The sequence below is a fragment of the Alligator mississippiensis genome, chromosome 2, assembly GCF_030867095.1.
Source record: "Alligator mississippiensis isolate rAllMis1 chromosome 2, rAllMis1, whole genome shotgun sequence".
NCBI lineage: Eukaryota > Metazoa > Chordata > Crocodylia > Alligatoridae > Alligator > Alligator mississippiensis.
The window spans coordinates 141,769,663-141,787,725 of record NC_081825.1 but is presented as its reverse complement, the minus strand read 5'-3'; positions in this window follow the sequence as shown (position 1 = coordinate 141,787,725).

Below are 18,063 nucleotides of genomic sequence, written 5' to 3'. Positions count from 1 at the left end.
ACCAAGGGTCCTGCTGGCCACAAGCTGTTTTAGACTACGGAAAGCCAGAGGGGAGTGCTCACTGTGAAAGGTCGCTGCAGCCTGGTAAGCAGGGTCAGCACATTTCCTATAGCACCAGTGCATGCATATCGAGAAGCACAACCTTGCCTAGAACATGAGTGACCTCCCTAGAGACACAGGTGACCCCACATGTGTTCCCAATATTTGTAGTATCCCCAGTATCAAATAATCCACAACCTGCTTGGAAGCTCCTGTGGTTAAAGTGCAGTATTTGGCTCAATACAGTTTTGGACCAGATTGTTGAAGCAGCTCAGCTCCCCATGGTATCCCTGGAGATAAATGGAGAATCTGCTCCCTGCTTCCTTCCCTCCATCCATCCATGGAGACTTCTCCCCCCTCTCTGCCACTGAGAAGAGAGGAGAGCCCTCTGCTCCCCTCCATATCAGTGGAACCTCCTGGGTGCTGAGTGTCCTTGCCAGTCTGGCCAGTGGGTCACAGACAGGGAAGGGAGTACTTGCCATGAACAGCTTGAAATAGATCAGCTTGTGTTGCATCATGTGGACATGCTGTGATGGGCAGTTAGGGACAAGGCTCAAGGTCGTGTGTTGCAAACCAGCAAGGCAGGTTACATAACAGAGTCCCTGGAGCATCTAAACTGCAGCTCTGGATTCTGGATAAGCCAGTCCCGGTGGCCATTCCCCCCACCCTCCCAGGAAGCTGTTACCTCATGTTTCCCTACAGTACTTGGCCCTGGATCCTCTGGAGCATTCAATTTTACCAGGCAGAACAGAATAACCTGCCATGTCTTAACTTCTGTTACTTTCCTTATGTTTGCTGCTGTTGGTAGATGTGCTTAATTTCATCTACAAGATTCAAATACGTGGAGTAAAAAAAATGTAATGAACCCAGATATTGTCAGCTTATGCTTTGCATTGTGATAAGTATCAGAAGTCTATGGTATGGGCCAGGCCCCCTGAGCTGGGCACAGTACCAATACCTACTAGGAAATGGTCTCTGCCTGAAAAGGACTTCCAGACTGAATACATTGCTGTATTCTTCAGCAGACTCCCTGAGAAAGGTAATGGACGGGGAGATGGATGATGGGTTTTGTTCTATGTTTTTATAGCCCCCCTCATGTGGGTTGTAATAACCATCAGCCAATCAGCAGGACTCACTCTGTATCTGATCCAAAGTCCACTGTCATGATTGGATGGACTCACCCTGACTCCCACAGTGGGCCTTGAACAAGGCTTATATTACCCTCATCAGTGCATTATCGGGTTTTTTCTTTTAATCCAGTTTAAAAGCATTTTGGTGCAGGTAGAATGTGCCAGCTCAGTAGTAGACAAGAATCTTCTGATCATACACAGAACACCTGCATGAGTGCACGATCCTCCATCCGTGATGCTCATTCATTTTGCCTCCACCTCACTATGGAAAAACAAGAGAACAGACTCTCTCTCTCTTTCTCCTGACTGCTAGACCAGAGGCTCTCCTAAGGTAGTGTGGAGATGCTGCCAGACTGTGGGGTCTTCTGCTCCTCAGTCCCATCAGCGTTTAGGCTTTCAAAACCCCAGTCTCAAATGCCAGGTCTCTGCAACCTGCTCAGTAACAAAGTTCCTACCTATCCATTATAAGCAGGATAGTGCTACAATAAACATCTTCCACACACTGAAATCCATGGAAGATCACTTTCAATTTTGGGAGCCTTCCAGAAAAACAATGGTAAAAAATATAGATTCAGTTCAACCTCTGTGAGTTAGTTTTCTCTCCGGCTTTCTTGTACCAGTAGAAGAGAGGCCCCCCTAGCCTCTATCATCTGTCTATAGTCTTGGACATATCATTTTTGTCCAACAGCTTCAAATGCTGGCACAACTGAAAATCCACTATGTTTCAACCTAAGCAATATCTGTTTACACATTTCATCACTGTTAATCAATTACAGTTACACAATGCCCTTTCATCAGGGAGAGCCAGTGGTAGCCAGGAAGGAGTGTTAGAGTGTCTGGTGGAGTGGCAAGGGGCTAAAATGTAAATGTCATCATCTGAATTCACAAAGGGTGGTGAGATCCCTCACAGCCTTTATAGATATTGCATTCATTTGTGCATGCTCTTTAACAAGCCATATGCTCTAGTAACACCTGCTGTCAGTGCAACTGACCTGGTAGCATCATTATAAATAAGAGCTATCTCCCTGAAACTTGTGTACCTTTAAAAGGACAATTATGTCAAATAGATGCAGTTGCCTTGAAGCCAATTCCTTATTGGAGAATAAATTTACATCTGGCAAAATTTATTAAGGTTTGCTTGCTGTACTGAGTTGGGAGACTTTATTTTTGAAGAGGTAATTTTAGACAGATGTTACATCATGTAAAATGTTTGAATAAAATCTAGTTTTAGAATAAATTTCACAATCAAGGGATCTCAGTTCCAGAGGGTATTTCCTTAAGTTTAAATGAAAAAGAGTATTTTGTGGAATAACTGAATCATAGATACAGGGCTGGCCAGGTTATCTAAGGCAGTTGCCAAAGGCAGCAAAATACCATATTTTATTGTATACAACATGCCCCTGGATATAATAAACACTTTGTTTTTGAAAATCAGAATGAAGAAAAATGATTTTTCCAGATTTACAGCTGCTAAGATCAGGGACAAGCTAATCTTTAGCTGATGCAGACTCTCTTTCTTGCTTAACTAAAGCTGAAACCCTAACTGCTGCTCCATGGGAGAAGTGATACTTTTGAAAAGAGCTAAAGGGTCTCCAGGGCTGTGATTTAGGAGACAAGAGACAAGGAGCAACTAACAGAAAGCAAAATTGCCCTAAGAGATGTTACTTTGATTAGTGTAACATCAAGACCATTAAAAAGGAGAGAAGGTCATTAACCCTCCTGGAGTGAAGAGCAATGAATCAACTGGTTCCCTCAGCTGCCTGAATACTTGCTGCACTGTGGAGCAGGAATCAAAGCAGGGTGCTTCCATCCAAGTCAGAAAATCAGCTTACCTGCTTACCTCCAAGTTTGGCTGGGAGAGGAGGCTGATTTTTGGGGAAGAGGTTTGTGTTATATGTTAATTTCTCTGGCTTGTCTAGAGCAAGGAATTGTCTGTACACACCAAAGTTAATGAAGATAATCTGCAGCATTTTGATTAAGAGCCAGGAGGAAAATACTTTCTTCTTTAAACAGAAAATTCTAAAGACATAATTGAAATGGAAGCTGTTCTGATATAGCAATTATAGGGAAGAAATATGGCCAGGAGGGAACCATAAAACCAGCTATAACAAGTGGCTGCAGGTCAGTGCCTTTGGTAGGTGGTGCACAATGCACGATTTTGTTTTTTTACTGTGCTTCAGCCCTTACATGTGTATTGTACACAGCTTCAGTTATTAAACATGCACTGACACACAGAAAATTCCAATCTGGGCCCAACACTGATAGCAGCAGCACAGTCCCAGCAAGGCAGGAGTGGGGAGTCATAGGTAACACATTGGTCAGGCTGCGCATTTTGTATGGAAGCTCTTTGGGGCAGTCACAAAAGGATCATGATCTATGACTGGGGCTCCTCCATGTTACCTCCATATAAACAAAGAATGTTAGTAATTAGGGCAACATTTTCAAGCTTCTGTGGCTATATTTGGGCTACTTCATCTATCCTTAAGCTCCCATGTGAGCAGCCTGCTTCCTAGGGGCTGGAGACTTCATGCAGACATAGCTCCAGTTGAATACCATATGCAGGAAGAAGGTGTGGCACCAAGGAGGCAATGAATTCAGCACTGCTGAAGCAGGTTGTTTCTTCTTATTTGCAATCAGGGCTTGGGGTGCTTTTTACTTAAGCCGCCAGAAAAATGTAAGCACAGTGATGACACGTGTAAATCCCAGGATTCCTGCACAGCTTCCTCCATGACACAATTGGTTTCCATTGCTTGGATCAGCTATAGAGGAGGAAGAGAAATAATGTAATGTAATGAGCAAGCATCATTGTGACACCACAACACCTAGGAATGAAAGTTTCCTCAGCTCACTATGGCTGACAAAGGACAGCAGTCACAGCATGTGGCATAGAAAGACCACATTATCTGCCCTGTTTAGGTGGTAGAATCATAGAATCATAGAAATTAAGGGCTGGAAGGGGCCTCAAAAGATCATCAAGTCCAACCCCCCTTGCTCTGGCCAGGAATACTACTGAGATCAAATGATCCCAGCAAGGTAAGCAAGGTGTCTGCCCACTCTCCTCTTGAAGACTTCCAAGGTTGAGGACTGCACCACCTCTTTGGTACAGATTCTGGCCACCCTTACCTTAAAGAAGTTCTTCCTTACATCCAACCTGAAACCTTCCTCTAACAGTTTATGGCCATTGCTCCTTGTCCTCTCCTGGGGCGCCCTAGTGAATAGTTTTTCTCCCAGCTCCTGATATTCACTCTTTACATACTTATAAACAGCCACCAAGTCCCCCCGTCAGTCTTCGCTCCCCCAGGCTGAACAGTCCCAGATTCCTTAGTCTTTCCTCAGAAAGTTTGTCCTCCCAGCCCTTAATCATTCTTGTGGCCTTTCTCTGGACCCTTTCAAGATTCTCCACATCTTTTCTGAAGTGTGGCAGACACAGTACTCCAGCTGCAGTCTCACCAGAGCTGAGTAGTGAAGTATGAATGTCTCTATATGTTAGAAACAACAGGTCACAGCCTCTAGCCCTGCTGCTCTGTGTACTCCAATGCTAAGCCCTTCACTTTTTGAACAAATTTTTCATCCTCTCTGAAGGGTGGTCTTTAGGGGTATAAAGTATATTGTTTACAATTGTTCTGAGCTGGCTGACTTACCCACTCAAGGACAACACTGCCATTGCCTTCAGTGGAGCTGGAATTACATTTTTAAACCATCCATTGAAGGGATTCCCAACATTCATGAGGAGTGAAGTAGCAGACCCACATATAGGGCTTTTATTAGGCATTGTTTTACACCTAATTGTGTGGAAATGGGGTTGTGCTCATGTATTGCTAAACTCAGCTGGAGGTACTGCGCATCAACTATGGCAGTGGTTCTCAACCATTTTATGCTTGGAAAATACCTTGGAAAATACCAGTTCTTAGCATTCACTCATTTTTTTTGGCTACTGAGAAATGATAGACCAGTTCTTCTATTGCAAAGAACTTGGAAATACCATGATAGGTCAGAAAGTTTTTTGTGAGTCTGGAATCCTTTTTGAGATCTCTGGGTTTATCTTGTGACTTGCATAAATGACTGTACACCAGGGGTGGGCAAAATATGGCCCGGGGGCCAGATGTGGCCTGCCAGGCCATTCTATCTGCCCTATAGGGCCCCTAAAAATTTAGAAAATTAATATTTATCTGCCCTGGGCTGCCTGTCATGCAGCCCTTGATGGCTTGCCAAAACTCATTAAGCGGCCCTCCACCCAAAATAATTGCCCGCCCCTGCTGTACACTTAACAGTGCTAATATTGCGTGGCATACTTAGGAGAATCTCACAGTATGCTGGTTAAGAATCACTGATCTATGGAGTTATGGGAAACATTCACAAAGAAAGAACCCTTTTCCAAATATTTTGTTTTCACCATATACTAAAATAAAACTGTAAACTATTTTACCTAAAATCTGTTTAATAATCATGCACCCAGCAACACCGCTCCAAAATATTTGTGGAAGAGAACTTAAAGAAGGGGTTAAGAGTCAAAATTATTAATCCTCAAGATGGACACCAGAGAAAGCAGCTAAAGAGAGTAAACAGGAGGGAGAATGTGAAGAAAGAAGCAAAAGGTGAAATAAAATAAACAGAAGGGAAAAACCAAAGAAATCCCAAATCTGTGCTGGAATGATGAATAAGGCAAGCCTTTAGCTCTGATAAAAGATCACATTCAAACACATTCCTTCCCCTGGAGAGTAATTTTGTGCAAATGGGGCACTGTGTGCCAAGGTGACTGTGGCTGTAAATGAGTTCCTTGTTGTATTTGTGGGGCCCCATTGTCCAAATGGTTTGCACAGGTGTAGCTGATTGGCACTTAGCAAGCACTCATGTTGACAGTGCACAAGCAGGAATAAAATCCCTCTTGGCTCCTGCTGAGCAAAGAGGAGTAAAAAGCAATGAAGATTTCTTTTCTTTTTTGGGGGGTGGGAAGCAAATCAGTTGGTTTGCTTCTTGTACGCCTTTGCACTTTGTTCTGCAATCAGTTTTCTGAGTAGAATCGTACCATCATGTCATTAATGACCAGATTTTGGTAACCCCCAGATGACTCATTACTGTTCCTGCAATAAATAATGTGTAAGCAAAGTAGCTTATCCTGGGATGGCCCTGATTTGGCTAAAAGGAACAAGATAGTAGGGGCTCCTGGCTCAGTGATCCTCACGAATGTCATGTGGTCACCTCCTATTGACTACTCCAAGAATGCAGGCTCTGCACTTCAGTTCAGGCAGTCAAGATTTATGCATTAGATTGAGGGTCTTCTGGCTCTCTCCCCTGCCAGGACAACCATGCTGAAGAGTGACAGCAAGCATGGACATTGCCTCTTGGTTACGTGAAATGTAGTTCTGGTAGAGAGCTGTGTTTTAGCAGATGAGTGACTGCCTGGAACAGAGCAGGAACATCTGGTGAGGCAGCTGAAAAGCATCATCATCCTCTGCAAAGTGAGCCTCTCCCTCCCTTGGAGGTAGATATAATATCATATAATAGTCTACAATAATAAGGACTAGAAAAAGAAGGGCAACTTCCAAACAGGCCCCTTCAAATTAGCACAAAAACTATCAGCCTCTAAGCTACCACACTGAGCCACTTGGAGAGGTGCCTTGATTTTAGTCTCTAGGGCTCTGATTTTCAAACATGTTTTAACACCTTCCCATTGAAGTGTCTCTAACATATATTTCAACGCCTTTCTATGCCAAGTGCCTAACTCCAGTTTGGATCTAAAATATCTGACTAGACACCAATCAGCACTTTTAGGTGCCTGAATATGTTTAAAAGTCTGGCCTTGGCTAACTCCACTCTACTCCCAAAACTATTTTTAATGGACCGTTCTGTAAATGATTAAAAACTGAAGGGCTGAGCTGGGAAACTGGTGAAACAGGATTCCCAGGAAAGAGACTTATCAGTGTTTGGAAGGGCCACTCTCAGCAGGGACATTTAAAAATTAGCCTGCTTTACACATTCAAGCCTGCAGTAGAACTTCTTTCAGTAAGAAAGACTTACAACAGAAAACCCCTTCACCTGTGGAGAGAGGATTTTCTGTTTCCTGCTGGAGTGTTCTCTGCAGGGGAGAGTAGCTGGATAGGTCTTAAAGGAACCATATTCACACCATGTATTCAGTAGATAAAAAGGGGTGCACTTGGCCCATGTTAGTTAAACCAAGGTAAAAGTCCCACTAGAGGCGTGGTAGTGTGTCATTTTGTTGTGAGTCAACAGGTAAAGGTAAAATGCAGGTGGCTCATACCCATTATTTTTACCTGGTAACTACTGTGCAAACTGCAAATGGCCTTGTTTTCACTATGATTTTACCTCATGTTAGTACCTTGAGTTAAATAAACACCCTTCTTCCTACTGAAGTCATACCCCAAAAGTGGTTCCTTGCTCTCCAGGCCCTTGTCTAGTGGCTACAAAGAATAGGCTTGTTCAAACACAATATTTTTTCTTAAAAGTTAAGAGAAGATAAAGATCATGCTGCAAATCCTATATGTACAACCCAAGGCTCTTCCTTCCTTCCTGTACTGCTGAAGTACCAAAGTTATAGTACTACCAGGGTCTTTCCCTTTTGAGGGACAGGGTCACAAGAGCCTGGTTCATCTGGTACCTAGATGGTTAATAATTTTTGGCACTAGAAATGATTGAACAGTTGGCAAGCAATGCCTAACCCTAATCTTCTTGCAATCAGTGAAATGAGAGGGGACCAAGCTATACAGTGTCAATGCGTACGGGGAACATGTGGATGCACGTACACCCCCTGAGAGCACTGGTGCACTGCCTGACAACCAGTGTTCCCAGGCAGGGAGAGCAGGCGAGAGCACTGGTGCCCCCCCTGAGAGCACCAGCTGGGGAGTGGGGGTGCCAGGAGAAGCAGTCCCCCTGCAGTTGATCGTGCTCACCTGGAAGTGCCAGCTGCCACTCTTGGGCTACCAGGATCGGCTGTGGGTGGACCCCCCCCCGCCACCTTGGTCTGTGGGATTGCAGTTGATGACTGTTCACTGGGGGCAAGTGCCCCCCCCCCCCCGACTCAGGAGGCACCAGTCACCCATGAAGCTATACGTCTAAAGAACCTCAGCTTGCTGATGACCAAGTGAGAGTGAATAAAGTTCACTAGGGGGGTCAGCAGGAGGGGATTTCTATTTTTTTTTTAGTTTTTAAACACTTAGGATTTCACTTAAAGAAGTCTGTGTCAAATGAATGTCAAGGTGGTAAAATCAAATGCTTGACTGTAAAGAAATGCCAGAATTAAGACTGCCTCGTTCATATACATTTTGACACAGTTTTTGATTATGTGATGACATGTTATTCTTCACAGGACTCTGCCTCATTCAGTGCACAGACTGGCCCATGCTCTAAGGAGTGCATCAGAGCTGGGCCCCGGTGGAAACTGTGGGATCCCTGTCTTATTTATTGCAGAAATTGAGGCTGCCTGGTTAATGAGGCTGGGGTTTGAAGGAAGAGAAAGAGCAGTCCTATGGGTAAGATGGCTGAACACTGCCCTGGAGAACTAGTTCTTATCCCTGTCTTTGCCTCAGAGTTCTGTGTGATCCTGGGTAAGTCTCTCAAATCCCACTTTTCACAGGTGGCCACAACTGCAAACCATATTCCTGTATGACTGACAGAAGACACTGGGACGTGATTTACAGAAGAGCCAAACATTCATGACTGCAAGTGAGATCACTAGGAGCTGTCCTGTGAACATATACATAGCTACCAAGTGCTTAAGGACTCTGGAAAAAATCAGGATGTGTGCTTCAAAAATTAGGTGCCCAAGATTGGTTGCCATATCTGATATTTTTGTCTAAGATTTCTGCACTTCTGTCCATCAAGTGTGAAATGGGGGATAGCAATATCATCCCATCCCAAGGGGCTGTGATAGTGGCACATTCACTAATGTTTATGAAGAACAAATATACCAGCATTATAATGGCAGCACCATACATGGGCAACTGGTGCCTCCTGAGTCAGGGGGGGCACTTGCCCCCCCAGCAGCCAGTCAGCGACCGGGGAGGGGGAGGGGGATCCCTCTGTGGCCAATCACACTGACCCGCTGGCACTTCCAGGTCGGCACAATCAGCCGTGGGGGCATCCCTCTCCCCCCTCTCTGGTTGGTGTGATTGGCCATGGGGGGACCACAGGGATCACTTCTCCTGGTGCCCTCACTCCCCAGACAGCACTCTCGGGGTGGGATAGCAGCACTTTTGCCTGTCACCCCTGCCCATCACCTAGGCATGGCACACTGGCTGTCAGGGGGTGCACCAGCGCTCTCAGGGGGTGCACATGCACCCCCTATGTATCACCACTGACACTGTAGAAAGTCCCCTGTGGAACTTCTCTATACACAACAGTGATTGGATAGGGACTGGTGACTTTAAGATCTGGGTCATGCAGGGAAGAATGGGTGAGGCGTAAAGAAACAGTTGTTCATTCAAGGAGCACAGCACATCCTGTGTCCTGAGTGAGGCAGAGATCCCAGGGAAACAACGCCATGTTCATGTAATCTCAGGGGTGCTAGAAATGATTGAAAAGCTGGCAAAGAATGCCTAACTCTAATGTTCTCTCAGTAGGTAAAGTGCAAGAGGACCATATTGTGTGTCCACAGTGCATATCGCAATGCATGAGAGCTGGAGCAAGGAGTGGGGCTGACCTAAGGCTGCTCAAATAGCCTGAATTCTGGCATTGGAGTATTGACCATATACCCTTAATTTTTGTGTTAGCCTATTTTTTAACATAATCTTGACTGCCCACTGGAAGCTTTGTATAATCCAGAAAGAAACCCAATGACCTGATGTTGCATTAATGCATGCCTAACTAACCAGAGGTTTGAAGCATTTTAGCCTCAGAGACAAGGCTGGGAAAAAGCAAGGAACACCAGCCAAAGGACAGTCTTTCCAGTGTCCTTATCTTGTTTCTTTGGTTACAATTCTAAAATGAAGTATGCCTTTTCAAAGCCAAGAAGAGAGCCTGAGATGCCTGTGTGTTGTGCATACTGATACTTGCTCACCTGAACGCAGGTAACTCAGTATTACCTGTCCTTTGAAAGCCTTTACGACTCCACATGGAAGCAAGACACTTTGGCATTAATGGTCCTTCAGGCAGATCCCTCATCACCCCATGGGGCCACTTGAGATCTGTGGGCATAAGGGTTGGACAGTCCTTACACTCAGAACATGAGGAATGCTCCATGGGGTTTCCACTTCTTCCCAGAGAGGGGGGACCCTGAGGATGTGGCTGTCTACATGGATCTATACCATCATCTGGTGTAAAGCAGGATAAACTGTGGTTGCTCCACTGGCATCACTGTTGCTTCTTCACTCTTTCACATTAGCTGGGTGCCTAGCCCATTATATTTATTTATATTTATTATTATTTATCCACTCCACACTTGAACTGAAGTAGGTCAGACCTTTAGAATCTGGAAAACGTGCCCAGGGATGGGGAATCTCCTGAAGCCATGCCTAGCTCTGTGCGGCTGTGCAGAATTTGGAAATCAATCTATTCATAGCAAGTCTATGTATTTTGATCAGGCAGGAGAAAGCCTAGTTATCAGAGTGGAAGGCGACCTGAATTCCAGCACTGACAGCTGGGAACTGCATATGTCCCGACCCCCTGGAGCCTGTCAGAATTTTCAACTGTCTCATTCATTTTCCCTGATGGCCCCTTCTCATCTCTTATTGCACATCTATCCATCTTATGGAATGGTTTGACTGGGGAGTGAAGGCAACCTAGTGATAGCCCTCTGTCCTGGTTAAATCTTACAGTAGATACTGGAGTCCTGTAGTCATTGACAGTCAAAGCAAAAGGAACTGCTTGCCCATAACAAAAGTGGGACGCATATTACCCATGCTCCCCTTGGTTCTGATGTTCAGGCAAAAGGAAAGGTAGATTTACATCTTATAAATAGGAACTTATTTAATTTGTGGGTTTCCAGATTTTCAGAAACCACAAAATCTGAGATTGTCCATGAAATCCACAAAATCAAGAACAACAAAAAAACTTAATAAAAATAAAATGTTGGCCCCCTAGTGGGAGTCAGTGGCCCTCGCTGCTAGGAGAGAAGATGCCAGCTGGCAGAGTGGCATGAAAGGCAATAGACAAGGTGGCAGCTGCCCCCTCATCCCTCCTACCCCTGCCAGGGCCTCTCTGCCAATCAGCACTGAGGGGTGGGGCCACATAAAGGGCAGCCAGCAGTCAAGATGGCAGCTGCCCCCTCATCCTTCCTTTCATTGGGGGCCTCTCTGCCAATCAGAGCCGAGGGGTGGAGCTGCCATGAAATGACCATGGAATTAGAACTTTACACTGTGATCAACCCACAAAAATTGGTAAGTCTGCCCGCGTTTTAGGTAGACCCCTACTTATAAACTAACTAAATCAGAGATGCATACGCTTTCATAAGCAACAGCTTACTTCATGCTCTAAAGTTCAGGCATGGGTGTTACCATGTAAGGTGGATGTGAGGCTAGCAATGGGGCATATGCTGACAGTGTAAAGCTTGTAAGGGGAGAGTGGGGTGGGAGAAAGAGAAGAGTTGGGAAGCAGGATCATTTTGCACCCTACTGGATGCTAATACCACTAGGAAATGCACATGAAGTGAGACAGCAGCATGGACTACTGATGTGTACTGTCCCTTCCTCACAGAAAGGAAGCTTTGGAGCAGGAAGCAAGGGTGATACCTAAGAACTGATGTGCCACATTTCCCAGACTGTGCCATGTATATCTATGGCCATCCGCATGGTGCTTCGATAAAGTCAGTAACGTAAACACCTTTTTCAATATTAGTGGTTGTGATCTGAAAAGGTGTGGGGTTAAATTCCCAGCTGATGTGTGACCCCTACTAATTCACACCAACTAGGACTCTGGCCCAGAAAGGAAAAAGATGAGGTCCATAGGGTACCCAATGCACTACAAAAACTGAGGCAAAGGATAATTCATAGCAGCTGCTGATCTTCCCTTATAATATTTGATTAACTACTTCTTAATTTGAAGGACTGTGCTTTGGAAAAAGCAATAATAAATCATTTCAAGGGTTTTTTTTTCCTTCCCCTTTTCATTCCCTGTTCAGCAGGATGATTTCAAGTATGAGTGCGAGTGGGGCACTCCAGAGATTCTCAGCTGTGCAGCCCTGCATGCAAAAGGCATAAGTCAGACTGCTTCAGCAGAGGCAGTAAGCAAAAGAATTCAGGCACATGCTAAGCAGATCCTCTTAGCACAGTTCTCTCTGATGATGCAGCTTGTCAATCAAGGTCAAGTGCTTTATTTTACAAGGAGAATCAGAGTCACATGTAGCCCAATACATCACATTCTAATAATTTTTACAAATAAATTCAAAATAACTGATAAGCTCATCATAATTTTTCACGCTCTCTGGTGTCTACTGATATGTCAGAAACATTGCCCTTTTAAAATGAGATTGGCCTCCAGTGGATTACTCAAATTTTATGCTAGCCTCACTCCAGTGAAATTAATGATGGAGTACCAGTAGAATGATTCAGGCAGGTGGTACCAGCACAACAGTTCTCTGCGCTATTTCTCTGCATACAACTATCTCTATAGAGTATAGTCATCTTGTATTGTTCTGACTTTTGGCACAGACATAGCCTGAAAGAGAGTGAACACTGATCCTAAAATGCTAGTAACCATATCACTTGGTGAACACAAAGTACTGTGGAAATCCACTCTTACCACCCCTTTAATAGGAAGGTTAATATGACTGTAACATGGCAGAGAGACAACTTACTGTAGGTCACACAGCAGATCAGGGAACAAAGCCAAGGAGCTCTGGTTGCCTAATCTAGTTCTAACCAGCAGGCATCCTGTTTAATTATATTCCTTAACGAAGGTTTTGAAATTGTGTCAAAGCCAGAGTGTTGCCAACTGACTCAGCAAACTCTATTGTCAAGGTCACTGGTTTTCTTTGCAGATCCTTCATACACACACCTAAGGGTGCTTGTACGCACAGAATAAGTGGGTTTTGGTGGCAGAATAAAACAGAATGGACTTCAAACTGTGTAGAATCTTGTGAACATTAATTCAGATTAACAAAGTATCTAGCGGTCACACTGGCAGCAGGCTGGGTACTTAGTGCTTTTGACCTCACACAAACAGAGCCAATTGTAGCCATTGGATAGCTCATACTTGGGGAGTAGACCTATCTGTACCTACCTGAGGCCTGTATGGGATCTGCAGCATGCTGTAGCTATGTGTCAGGCACAGAGTTGACATAGGTGGAGGCAGAGTTTCAAAATTATGACATTCATCCTGCTCCTTCCTCTAGAATTTGCCATCACTGCTGGATCCACTTGGATACAAAACAGTCAGTGGGAACTATTTAGGACATGCTTGCACTGCAAGATAGTCTGGTAATGGAACTTCAGTCTCAGGTGCTTAGGTTGAATTATCCTGGCTGTGACAGTTCCTACTACAAGGCCCTACCCATCTAGGAGCATTTCCCATGTTTCCTTGTGCTGAGCTGCTCTGGGAATCTTTCCCGAGTCAGTTATGGGAGAACTTGTTTGCTTTGTGTGAAGGGTACTGGAGAACTGTCAGCACACAAATGACCTTATTTGGAACTTCACAGCAAAGGAAACAGGTTCCTGCTTGGGTTTTAACTTGTACCGCTAGTTGTGTAAGCACATAGTGCAAGTAGGCACATGGCTGAGGAGTTTCTGTACCAATGGGATGAAGGCTGGGGACAAACATGTGTAAGTGCATGGGCTAAAATAACAGTATCTTAGTGCCGATGGGAAAAAAAAAGCTGTACTGGCTCCCAATAGTTTGCCAGGCACAATACAAGGTACTGGCCTATAAGACCCTATGTGCCTAAGGGGCCAACTTCTCCCTTGCACCTAATCACAATCCCTCAGGTCAGCCTGCGAGTACCATCGATATGCCAAGTCGGTTTGGTGAAAGTGTGTGGAAGGCTATTTTAAGCAGTCACTCCTTAGCTTTGGAACTCCCATCTGCTTGAGACCCACCAGAGCCAAAGACTAGACATCTTTTGGGAGTGCTATAAGACCTTCCTATTTGGGCAGGCATTTAGTAAAGAAAGCTAGTTTGAGACATTTTTGGGGTGCTGAGTTTATGTTGATATTCTTGTTCTGAACAATTTGCAAGTTGTTTTGTTCTCTTTTTGTCTTCTGGCTTTATAAGTTTCATAAGATATTCTGTTCTCTTACTGTAAGTGGCCCTAAGCCTTTGTTGGGAAGGGTGGCATATGCATTGCATAAATAAGTAAAAAAAAAACTTAATTTTTGAGTGGACACTTTGAAAGGTACCTAACAGATTCAAGAGCACTACTACTAGGGATGCTCAGAGGCAGCTGTGTTTCTAAATCCTCTTAGAGCTTCTAAATTTTCCTCCTAAAGCTTCAGTTTAGGTGCCTATAAATAGCAAACAATGGCACTAGAGCTAATATGAGGGTTGTGATGTCAGGACTCTGGACACGAGGCTGGCTTCTGCTTTTAGTGATCAGCTGCTCCCTGGTTAAGGTGTCAGATTACCTGGGCCCTGGGTTAACTACAACCTCTCACTTGCTACTGCTAAGCCATTTCTTGTCCTGGGCGTACGTGTCTAATGCACGACATGATCATAGCAGTGGCTTGGCAGGGGAGGTTTCCTGACCAGCTAGGAAAGGATCATGGCATTGCAAGAGGAAAGAGGAAATCAAATTGTGTGTCTTAAGTGAAAGGAAGTCTCAGGAGGCATGACAGTACTTCCTCCAGCCAGGTTAGACAGTTCTACCACGAAAACACCCATGCTCCACCCCCTGACATTTCGTTTTCTGTCTGGGCCAAATGCTGGAAAAATGTCATGTAGCTGTTGCTTGGTGTGTGTGCCCAGCATGGCTCTCAGGAGTGAGGGGGCAGGGCATGTATGTATGGTAGAGCTCCCTCGCACAGTTGGGGGCAGTACAGAAAAGCCACAATCAGGTGAGGTCATGCAGTCTTCAGAGGTCTGGCCACACACAAACATTAAAACAAACAGCTAAACCTCTTGAAATAAACCAGAGTTCAAGGTCAAGACTCCTTGTATCCACTTGGCTGGAAAAGTGACTCCTTGATACATATGTTGCAAATACTTTGCCAAGCATGATGCATTTCACACAATTCATGCAGACATATCAGAGAGGCAGGATATTAACCGCAGCCCCAGTTCCATGCCCGGGGTGCAATGGGAAGCTCATTATATACCAGTGTGCTGACTTGCTGTATTCCTAATGCACCCCTTATCAGTCTGAACCAATGCATCCTGTTTATACAGAAGGCTTCCTCTGCATTGCAGGCTATTAGCAAGTAATCTCCAGGGTGGGGGGAAATACTGTAGGCAATGTCAAAAAATGTACCAATTATGGGAGGCCCCAGTTCTAACAGCCCAGAGGCTACCTCAGACCCAAGGAAGTGTGGATAAAGATGACGCAGCACACGCAAACCTTGTGACATTGCTCTGTGGGAACATTTAAGCTCTTCCTTACACAATCACCCTTTGAAGAGCCTGTGGCCATAGTGTATCCCACCAGTACATTCCTCAGTGTGCTAATTGCCAGCTACTCCTTCTAGTGCCAGCCCTGTGGAACCATTCTCTCAGAGCAATCCCCTTCTGTGATGATCTAATCCAAGAGCAATGTGGGGCTCTGGAGGTATCAGATATGTGCAATTTTTTGTGAAAAGAGGCATAGATTTATGAAAAAATACCTTCCAGGTCAGCACGTGCCATTAGACAGTAGCAGGGTGCTTCTGCACACACTATTAATGTACCATAAACTTACTGTGAAGTAAAATACTGCACAGTAAGCTTTCCCTAGGAGTGCATTTACATGTGTACCTTTTGGAAGCAAATTTACTCCTGACAGGAGCAATTCAGAGCAGGGCTACTTGTACCCTGCTGTGCCCCACTACAGCAGCCAAGAATAGCTTTAGGCTCCCATCTGGCGCACGCCCCAGGCTTGTAGGAGGTACTGTGGTCAATCCTGGGCTCTGGAGGGGTGGCAAGCTGCTGTCCTACCTCCAGAGCAGCTGTTTCAGGGCACAGGGCTAGGAAAGTGTCCCCTCCTCTGCAGCTGTTTCCCAAATTTGCTCCCAGTCAGTGTTTACACAAGCACTGCTGTGCAGTTAATCTAGTCCCTGTATTTACAGGTACTAGCTAACTGAGCAATAGACTAATGTATTGCTCAGTAGCTGCTGTGCACAGTTACATGGTGATGCCTTACTGTGTAGTAGATTAGTACACTGTGCAGTAAAGCATCTCATGTAGATACACGCACAGTGGCATGTCTCTACTCTGACTCAGACTCAGGCTCTCTCCCACAAGCTCTCCATGTTTGTATTTAGGACAGAGATCCTCTACATCCATGTGCACAGCCCCATTAACTCACTGGGCTGGATTTTTATTTGTTTTTTCAGTCCATTGAGGACTTGCTGAGCATGCTTTCTGGGCAGATTCACATCACCCAAGCCAGAACCTGTTTAGCAAGTCAAACAGCACTTTGCTTCTTGTGGGAGATAGCTGGTGGGAAAGGGAATGGCTTTGGTACAGAGGGGCAGTTAGCTGTGTTAGTCTGAAGTAAGGCAGACAATGCATTATTTTGCTTTTATTCTCCAGCTTTGGCATGAGAGTAGAATGCTTCTGTCCCAGCTGTTCTTGGTGTGGTCTCAATGAGGGGCAGATGAGGTCTTTAGCTTAAGGTTAGATCAGTGTGCCAATGTGGCAGGCAGATCTGCCCAGGCTGAGGCTGTTATTACTAAGCCTATGCAGGCCAGGTGCCTGAATCCTCCTCTGATCACAGCATTTGACAAGGTAGGCTGTTGCCTACAAAAGCTCATGTTTCTCTGAGCCTACTAGCTTCTGGTGCCACCTTGCCCTGCCTTCCACATAACATCAGACTAATATAGCTAACTATCTCTTCCTCCTCTGACCCTTAGAGATGTCACCACTCAGCGTCGGTTCTTGGACCATGCATCTGCAATGTCACCAATGGAAAAGCACATAAATGAGCTGGAACATATTACACCTGGGGCTGGTTTCTAAGCAAGGCATCTGGTGCCTGTTGAATCTCAGGGCATCTGTCCATCAGTTCACATTTCACTTCTGAAAACAGTGTCTAGACTAGCAATGCCCCCCTCACTCAGCCCATAGTAGCGTGTGCAGGAAACTCTTCTGTTCCACCCTGGGACACCTGCCTTCAGTATCCATAGGAACTTGCTGGGACTGTCTTACCTGACACCAGTAATCCCATTGATCTCCTCTCACTCCTCCCCCAAAGCAAAGCAGTCAACTGTTTTTTCACAGCAGTAAGCTGGGACAGAAGGAACATTTGTCAGGTTGTGGTACCTGTTCTCAGGTCACCAAAGGTACTTGGCTTTTGGTGTCTCACTTCACAATACAACAAGAGAGCCCCAACAGCCTGCTCAATGCTTATACTATCTGATTGTGTTGTCTGTGGCAGCTGCCAAACTGTAGCAGCATGGTGAGTGCCAGCAACAGCATAAGAACTGATTTCAAAGAGTCAGAAGTTCCTGAATCAAGGGATTACCTTTACTGCCATAGCATATACAAAGGAAGCTCCATTCAAAGCACTTTGAGCATGGGAAATCAGAAGGGACTGCTCAGATGGCAGGCTTCATGCAGAAGATGATGCGCATACATATTGATCTCATAACCTGAATGCCACCCAGAAAGAGAAGAAGAGGGCAGTTTAGGAAACAATAAATAGAACAATGGACAAAGTAGTCCATTGCACTTGCAGGAATCCCCAAAAATAATATACAAATCAAAATCACTAATTCAATTGAAGGATAAGAAAGAGATGTGAGGAAGTAATCTCGGCTAGCTATAGGCAGGTCAGGGGCTTGAGGCCAGACCCACAGCTGCTGTAAATTAGCATAGTCCT